We start from the raw sequence: 9,842 nt of genomic DNA on the forward strand, positions 1-9,842 counted from the left end.
GAGAGATGCGATACAGGTCACCGGTCACTCCCTTAAAGGAGCCAGTCCCAGGGAGGCTGAAAGCATTACTCACCTTCATAGGATCAGGGAGAGGATGACCCTCCCACTCCTGCAGGCCCCAGGACCTGCGCTAGTACCTAGGGTAGTTATATCGCAGTGTCCTGGGACATATGTGGCCTGCATGAGCACTGCACTTCACTCATGCCCAGGAAATAGCATCTGGATCAGGAAACTCTGGGCATCCCGAGCTCCTGGGGGTCCCCGTGGTTGCAAACTCTCCCTGACCTGGGTGCTCCTTGTCCTCTACAAGAGCAGTCTCCTCCTGAGTCTGTCAGCTCTCCTCCTCCTCCATCCATCTCTGTCTTCATGTGCCCAACACATTACCAGCAACAGGGCCCTTCACTCTCAGGGGAGAGGATCACAGGAGGAGCATAAAATTTTCAAAATCCAAAGAACAGTCTTTGGCAGCAAAGCCTGCAGATAAGGGCAATTTACCTCACAGTGAGACATGATGGTTGTGGAAAACCAGGGTGATGGTGATATTGGTCATTCACATTCCAGCTCAGCATGTGCTAAGTTGCCAAACCAACTGAGTGATAATCACATGCGACAAGGAGTGGCCTGCAGCATTACAGTACCCTCCAAATCCTACAGTCACATCAACCAGTGACCCTGACCTGCACTGAGCATACACAATGTGGTCATCGTCATAACAGAGCAAAGCATCCTTGGAAATTGTACTAATAGTTCACCTTCAGCCAGTATTGACCTTTTACACCATCATTGCTAGTAGCTTCAACATTATTAATAAAGCCAGATTCAATTTGCGAGCACCAATGACATACATCTAATTGCTTTCAATCAGCATCTGACTCTTTAGCACTCTCAATCTGAATGCATGTCTAATGGTCAATTCTAATGATTTCAAATAACTTATTCTGAGGCAGATTCTCAGCAAGTTGCTCTAGAAACCATCTCCCAGGCACTCCAGAAGAGTATTATAGCTCAGACTGCCAGACTGATTCCTTGGAAAGTGGGACTGATATATGAATTGGATTAATTAGATCTATATTTATTGGAGTTTATAAGAATGGCAGAGTGTTAGCTGGTGGATCTCGGGTAAATGCAGGAAAGATATTCCCGATGTCCAGGGAGCCCAGAGCCAGGGGTCACAGTCTAAGGATATCAGGTAAGCCAATTAACATTGAGATGAGGAAGTGTTTCTTTGCCCAGAGAGTGATGAACCTTTGGAATTCTCTGCCACAGAAAGTAACTGAGGCCAAAACAATGAATGTTTTCACGAACGAGTTGGATATAAGTGTTAGGGCTAAAGGAATTAAACAGCATGGGGAGAAAAAAGAAACAGGGTGCTGAGATGGATGATCAACCACGAGTGGTGGAGTAGGCTTGAAGGGCCGAATGGCCTACTCCTGCTCCTATTTTCTATGCTTCACTGCATCACCACACATAGCCAGAAACAAAAACTGCAATATTGTAAAGGAACCTGACGAACTGATATTCTAATAAATGTTGGTCAGAACACCAACTACTGTCAACTAGCAACCTGAGATTCTCCCAAAGATTTGAATGGGTAGAGAGGACCTCAGCTTCAATAGGTTAGTCATACACTTTGCGCACTGGCATGTTTTCCCTATATAAGACAAAGGTATAAACCCACATAGTTTGCTCAAATTGAGTACTACAGCTTGAATCACACCCTGTCTGACTTAGAGGCAATTTTGCCCCCATCAGGTCAAAGTAGACACATGTATAAAAGCTCAAGATTAGAGTGGTGCTGGAAAAGCACAACAGGTCAGGCAGCATTCTAAGAGCAAGAAAATCAACGTTTTGGGCAAAAGCCCTTCATCAGGAATGAGGGGGCCAGATCACTCTAATCTTGACTCTCATCTCCAGCATCTGCAATACGCACTTCTGCCTATGTGTATAAAAGCTGTAATGTATTACCAAATTGTGCATTAGAAGGACCTTTAATGGATGTACACAGTATGGAAAGTATTTTCAGCTGCAGTTTAGAATGAGCAGTAGCAAATTGTCAGCTACTTTTGTATCTGGTTCTGTATGAAATTCAGCCCCACATATTCTTCCGAATGGAATGAAAGTAACCTGTGAAATACATCACCGTCACAGGAACTTTTGAAATAATTCACAAAATATTTATGCGCAACGATTCAACAACACCAGAGTAAATGTACATGTCAACCTGCTGAATGGTGTCTGAAATAATTCTTATTAATAAAAACCAACATGAGATAAGTAAATTTCAAATGCCACAGAAAAGTGACTACTAAGCTTGTGTAAATTATGAACCATTTGCTATTTTTAGCTACTGTTTGGAACAGTGTGCGTAGTTGATGTTGCTCAACTATAAAAATCGATTAAACTTGCAAGACAGAGTCAGAGGGTGCAATTTTCCCTTTCCGGATATAGGTTTTGGGGTGCAATTGTTAGATATTAACTGACACACCATCCCTATCACTGAGAAAATGTGACTTATTTTGTGCCAGTTGCCAGTCGGCTTGTTGCCTGCTGACCTTCAGTGAGCATTCTGAACTATTACAGGCTTTGACACTGGCCTCTCCAGTCTCTGGATGTTGCTAGCCAATCAGACGCTAGCAGCTTCTGGATCCTAAAGACCATTGATTGAACACAGCCCCAAGGGATCCAACGGTAAGGTCTACTCTTGTGTTCATTGTCGTAGAGTAGTATGTTGTTGAGGGAAGGGGATTAGGATTAGGAGGTTTGGAGGCAAGAGCGGAGTTTGACTATCAAAGGCCACCACTATGATCCATCCGTGCCCCTCAGATTGGGGCCACTGGACACTCCCATTCATAGTTCGAAGGCAAGTTTCCTAGTTGGGAGGACAGCCATAATCTATGTGCATAATCTGTGTTAATTCTCCAATGCATTAAAGAAATAATGCTACCAATCCAAGGAAAACCTTTCGACAGAGATGTTAAAGCGGATGTAAGAGTAGACATAACTTTTTGCTTGACCTGGATTCAGCATTATCATAGATTCAGAGTCATACAGCACAGACACAGACCCTTCAGTCCAACACATCCATTTCGACCAGGTATCCTAACCTCATCTAGTCCCATTTGCCAGCACTTGGTCCATTTCCCTCCAAACCCTTCCAATTCATATACCCATCCAGATGCCTTTTAAATGCTGTAATTGTACCAGCCTCCACCACTTCCTCTGGCAGCTCATTCCATACAAGTACCATCCTCTGTGTGAAAAAGTTGCCCCTTAGGTCCCTTTTATATCTTTCCCCTCTCACCCTAAACCCATACCCTCTAGTACTGGACACCCCACCCCAGGGAAAAGGCCTTGTCTATTTACCGTATCCACGACCCTCATGATTTTATAAACCTCTATAAAGTCACCCCTCAGCCTCCGATGCTCCAGCTTCCTATACTCAATTCTTTGACCAAAAAAGGAAAGAATACCAAATGCCTTCTTCACAATCTGTGACTCTACTTTCAAGTATCAATGAACGTGCAGACCAAGGTCCCTTTGTTCAGCAACACTCCCCAGGAATTTACTATTAAGTGTATAAGTCTGGGGAGATGACATGGAACAGCTGAAGACCTTGTCACACCATCTGAGCTGCATTGCTGTGTCCAAGAAGCCCCATGGGAAGATGGGCAGATATCCCTAATGTCTGGAAGACAAGGTTAGTTAGTAGTTAGAAGATGGCAACAGGACTTCCTCCATCTGAACCCTTACCCAACTGTTTAGAGATCAGGAGTTCACTTTTAACAGTGTCCTGAATCATACATCATGAATGTCCATTGTAAATAGTTCACTTCTTGGAGTTTATAAAGATCTGATGCCAATAAAGATTTCATGTTTTATGGTTTTGTGGAGTGCATATATGCGCAGATACAGTCATGCAGAAATGAACTTCAGATGCTTTTGAATGTCTCTTGTACAGGCTTCTTGTCCACACATTCTGTATAGTACTTGCATATAAGTACTTTAGAATTTTGCAAGGGAATTGACCAACAATAAAATGGCTGGTAATGACTTATCAGTAATGCATCTGTTCTAACATCTGGCAGGCTTTCAGTAAAATGCTCAACACCTATTTATGAAAGTAAGGTGATAAGTGAAACCAGTGACTGACCTGGAATAGGTTGGACTCCTACTGTCAGAGTTTCACTGTTGTGTATTACACAATTGTACAAATTAGACTAAAAGAATGGTTGGACTCCCCAATCAATACGCTTTATCCTCAATTTTATTTGTTTGGCATGTTGGTAACAGATCTATCTTCAAATCAGAGTGTTATAGAGTCATAGTTGCCCTTCAGAAACATGAGTGTATAATCTAGGGTGACACTTCAAAGCAGTATTGAGGGAGGGCTGCAATGTTTGAGATACCTCTTTAGAATGAGATATCAAACTTAGGCTTTGTCCCTTAGCCAGATGTAAAAGAATCTGATGCTCAAATTGATGCATATCCTCCAACCAACAGCATTATAAAAAGATGATCTGCTATTCTATCTCATTATTGTATTGTTGTTATAATAAGTCCCTGGGCGAGGTTCCCCAGTGTGTTATGATTCTGGACAGGATAATCCCAGGTGGCTTTGCTCCCTGTCTTAACTCACCTCCTCTCTCAGCTTGTGACAACAAATTTGTAAGGATCCTTTCCACATGGTTACTGTTTTCCAATCAGAATGTATTTATACTTTAAAAAGGAACCAAATTAACCAATTGTTTTGAATTAAAGACTGTGTTTATTAGCTAGTAAATGTGAGAAAAGACAATAAAAATGCAGCATACATTTTTATGTATGTTGGTTAGAAATGTGAATTGAATAAAAAGACAACTAATAAGAAGACATACAGATCAGTCTCCTGGTTCCATGAAGAGAATTTGGTGGACCTTTCCAGCTATTCGGTTGGATGATAATGGTCATGCTGATGTTGGGAGTGAAGCAACTGACTTCACATTCTTGGCTTTACAATTTGGTCGACTGTCTTGTTTGCTAGTTCCTTTTCAATGGTGACTTCATTGATTTGCCTGGCTTCCAACAGAGTGTGATAGAATATATTTCTTCACTTACAGTGCAGGGATAGCCACTGGCTGTTTTCATGATGTGGCCTTCACAGCATACAAGCCCACACCAACACGTCAGCCCACTAACGCACTGAGACTACAACTGTAGGAACTTTAAATCCTTGTTCCTTTATTTGCCTGAGAGGATAAAACACAAACATGTCCTTCAACTCATGTCCACTGTCTGGATTGCCCACAGATAGACTTCCTGCTGAGCAGGGTAACCAGTTTTTACCTTGCATCTCTTCCTCTTAAGTCTCTCTCTTTGAAGATTTCCATGACGATCCATGACAATCCAGGATTTATATTATCAGTCTTATTAAGCTTGGAGGTCTTTAAAAAAACATTTTAAAAAGTTTAGTATGTCAATAAGCAATTCAGAGTCAACACTTTAAAAAATTCTTCATTGCCTATAAAGTACTTGGGTGGAGTCATGAAAAGGAAGTCTTTCTTTCTTTCTTTCAGCTAAAATACCATCCCACCCCTCTTATTTTTCAGCATCCAGCATTGATTAGACCTGACAAATACAACACAATGTATTCCTCAGGCATTTGTTTGTGATGTGAAATTATGAATGGCTATTAGCCCAGTTGTTATCCTGTAAGTAATCCCATGAAAATAGACATTTATCTAAAAACAGCTGACATTTCAGGAGATGTGTCAAGAGAAATCTGAATTAGTTCCAATTATTCCACTTATTCTTCCACTTTTTACACTTGTCTCAGCAATTTCATTCAAACTGCACACGAACAACCTCACTGTCTCTGCACAGAGAGGCTCATCCAAACCTCACCTCACTTGCTCACAGTCCAATTTGCAACTTCACGCACCAGCCAGTTTCGTAACAGTTTCTACCCTACTGTTGTTAGAATGCTGAATGGACTCACATTCGTCTGTTCCTGTGTGTCTGTTTTTGCTGCTGTTTACCTGTTACTAACTTATCTATGCTACTTAACTCTGTGACCTGCCTGTATTGCTCGCAAGACAAAGCTTTTCACTGTGCCTCGGTACACGTGACAATAAATTCAATTTTGACCTCATGGTAAATTTTGAGATTTTTACTTGCAGAACAGTGATTATCTTTCAAAGATGTACAATGACTCTAAAGTACTTTGAGACATCTTTGAAGGATGTGATAAGGTGCAATATCAAGTGTTTGTTTTCCTTCAAGCAAGGCTGCAAGTTAATGCTGACAGGGTGTGTCGGGGTATACTCAGGAAGCGATTCACCTTTGTAAAATTTTAAGGTTTGGACTGAATTGAGACTATGATTGGGTGTCTGAGCACAATACATTTATCTTCAAATCAGATCAGTGATATCATTAACTACAGAGAGAAAGAAAGCATATGTCCGGAGCATCAGATCTTACAGAGGGGTGGGGGTGGGGGCTTTAAATTCTCATTTAAGTTCAACTTAACGAAATATTAGAGTGAGTTGTTTATAATTATTGAGTTAGTTGCATCAATTATGCTGACTCAGAATAAACGCTGACAGCATTTCGTAGCAATTTTTAAGGCTATCAGGGTGATAGATAGTAATATTAGTGCAAGATTCCGTACCAGTAAGCCAGTTAAAGCACATCCATGTTCAAAGCAAAACGTTCGCTACCACACACCTCATAGTCAGTTTCCATTTTATTCCATGGCTGACATTTACTTGCACTGAGGAAGATTATCGCATTTATTTGTGTTGCGCCCAAGGCCCACCAAAGCCGAATTGAGACTGCACAAATAATTGCATGTCCAGGCACGTTCATCCCATTAGCTTGGGCTCCATTTGAACTCTGGTCTAGAGCAAACAAGGACAAAAGTTAAACAGATTCTGTAACGCAATTACAACAACTCGAGTCAAATTCCAGGTTGATATCTGGCTTTAAGTATGAAAACTTTACAGGGTAGAAGACCCCTTATCTCAGTAGCTTGATACAAGTGCAAAAGTCAAAGTTAAAATATATATTCTGCACCTTAAGACAGTCCAGAAATTCAAATTTCAAAAGACAGTGAATGTGAACACAAAAGAACTCAGAGGATTTGGGCATTAATTATTGCACAGTCTTCAGCATTGGGTTAAAGGACATCAGAATTAGTGACTTTCTAACCCCTATTTTACCACCATAGACAGCTACTGCACGTTTAAATTGGTATCCACTTTCTTTACATAGTAAAGACCTGATTAGTCATCATCAAAATGAATTTTGGATGTTTTGAGTCCAGGCTAGTTCTCAGTAAATGAGTCGATGGTTTTAATTATGCTTTAGTTCTCCAGGCTAGAATTTCCAAGGATTGACTCATTGAAACAATTCAGCTGCTTCTTCCAAGTTACGTCAAGAGAGCTGATGTTGTTTGATGCATTGTAAACCAGTTTGCCTGCACATTAGTGAATTCCTATATATAACTGAATTGGGACTAAAAATACCAATAGACAGAAAGATATCACCAACAAAATCAGTTGCAACCTGGGAAGAGTACAAAATGCGCAACTCGTAACATAGATCAGACTTGAGTATGTCACTTGGGTTATGTATTCTGTGGGTGGTGTGGGGGTGGATGGCCTGAATTGATACACTCCAGGAACCTCCTGTCCCAACAGCTCCCCAAAGTAAAACAATGCTGTAAATGTTATCAATGCAGCACAGAAAAACTAATGACAGTAATCAAATAAAATATGCCCAAGACTAAATTGGGATTTGGCAATCTGATAACTTCCACCTTTACCACTCTCCTCTGAAACCACAATTTGAAAAACAATATTTTACACAAATCATTTTCTGCCTTTTTTCTCATGATTTTCGTCCGTAAGATCTGATGCTCAGGACAATATGGTTTTTTTCTCTGTAGTTAATGATATCACAGATCTGATTTGAAGGTAAATGTATTGTGCTCAGACACCCAACACTGGACTTCACATCTCACAATTAACTTCCATCAAACATATGATCCCAAACCAACTCAAACATCCATCTATCCATACCCCTGTGTTTGATCAGTGCTAATACCTCATTTCCCCAGTGGCTGCTTCCACCTTCCATCATGGCAGCAGCTCCAAAGGGGTGCACATGTCTGGATATGCAGCAGGTAACATCCCTTCTGTACACACAAGTATTAAAAAGGCTGGATGGACTTTGCAGATTAAGTCAGAACACAATGTACACAACCAAGTAGGAATTTTGGCTCACAGCACTTGATGCTGTAGAGGAAGGGTTATTTTCGTGTTCTTTGGGCCAGATTCAGCTGGTGTGAGAACAAACAGTAACAGTTTGATTCCCAGTAAAATAAAACATTTTACTTACATCATGCAGTCAGTTTCTCATAATCAGTGCTGTCATTAATCTGTTACTGATCCTCAGCTTTGTTCCAATTCCCGTGCATATCCGAGCATGCAAGACTTCATTCTGCCTCCGGGGTCAAACCCATGATTTCCGAGGTTCTGCAGTCATTTCAAACTCTACCTGTGATGTTTGATCTCATTTACAGGTAATTTAACAGTTGTCCGAACATTCCTTTGTTAATGCTCCTAAACTGACCTGTATCATTACAGACTGACACAGATCTTCTGACTTCAGACTTTCTGCAACATTGTGGAGCTGTATCTTTTGGAAGATTTTATTCCCTTTCTCCTTGATGTCACTATAGCTTTAGATTAGATTCCCTACAATATGGAAACAGGCCCTTCAGCCCAACAAGTCAACACCAACCCACCCAGACCCATTCCCCCTGACTAATGTACCTGACACTACGGGCAATTTAGAATGGTCAATTCACCTAACCTGCACATTTTTGGACTGTGGGAGGAAACTCACACAGACACGAGGAGAATGTGCAAACTCCACACAGACAATTGCCCGAGATGGGAATTGAACTCGGGCCCCTCGTGCTGTGAGCCAGCCATGCTAACCACTGAGCTATAGCTCCTTTGTAAGGAGGAGGGGAAAAACAAAGATAAAAATTAATGACATTTCAGTTAAAGAACGTATTTCTTGACTTCAGCGCTCACAGACAATGAAGTATGTTTGGAAATGCAGTGCCTTTTGTAAGGAACACAGCAGTCAATTGGTTTACAGTAAGATCCCACAACAGATGGCCTGTTTATCAATAATGTTCTTTGAGGGATAAGTATTGAATAGGATATCAGAAAAAAAATTCCTGCTCTTCTTCAAAAAAGTGCCACAGGATATTTTAACTCCAACTGCGAAGGCAGATTGAGCCTCAGCTGAACCTGATTAAAGAAGGTTTGAAAAATCCGGCTTTCTCTCAATGCTGCTCTCTCTCAATGCTGCTCTCTCTCAATGCTGCACTCTCTCAATGCTGCACTCTCTCAATGCTGCACTCTCTCAATGCTGCACTCTCTCAATGCTGCACTCTCTCAATGCTGCACTCTCTCAATGCTGCACTCTCTCAATGCTGCACTCTCTCAATGCTGCACTCTCTCAATGCTGCACTCTCTCAATGCTGCACTCTCTCAATGCTGCACTCTCTCAATGCTGCACTCTCTCAATGCTGCACTCTCTCAATGCTGCACTCTCTCAATGCTGCACTCTCTCAATGCTGCACTCTCTCAATGCTGCACTCTCTCAATGCTGCACTCTCTCAATGCTGCACTCTCTCAATGCTGCACTCTCTCAATGCTGCACTCTCTCAATGCTGCACTCTCTCAATGCTGCACTCTCTCAATGCTGCACTCTCTCAATGCTGCACTCTCTCAATGCTGCACTCTCTCAATGCTGCACTCTCTCAATGCTGCACTCTCTCAATGCTG

General features: G+C 41.5%; 1 long non-coding RNA gene across 1 annotated transcript; it reads right to left on the reverse strand.

Moving 5' to 3' along the window:
* Positions 1–4,832: 4,832 nt before the first annotated feature.
* LOC122564280 lies at positions 4,833–8,462 on the reverse strand. Its single transcript, XR_006315854.1, has 4 exons — positions 8,377–8,462; positions 6,703–6,875; positions 5,323–5,420; positions 4,833–5,225 (listed from the first exon to the last, which is right to left on the reverse strand). It is a non-coding gene; the product is annotated as an uncharacterized LOC122564280 (long non-coding RNA).
* Between the last annotated feature and the right edge of the window lie 1,380 nt (positions 8,463–9,842).

This window comes from Chiloscyllium plagiosum, chromosome 29, assembly GCF_004010195.1.
Source record: "Chiloscyllium plagiosum isolate BGI_BamShark_2017 chromosome 29, ASM401019v2, whole genome shotgun sequence".
In the NCBI taxonomy this organism is placed as follows: Eukaryota; Metazoa; Chordata; class Chondrichthyes; order Orectolobiformes; family Hemiscylliidae; genus Chiloscyllium; species Chiloscyllium plagiosum.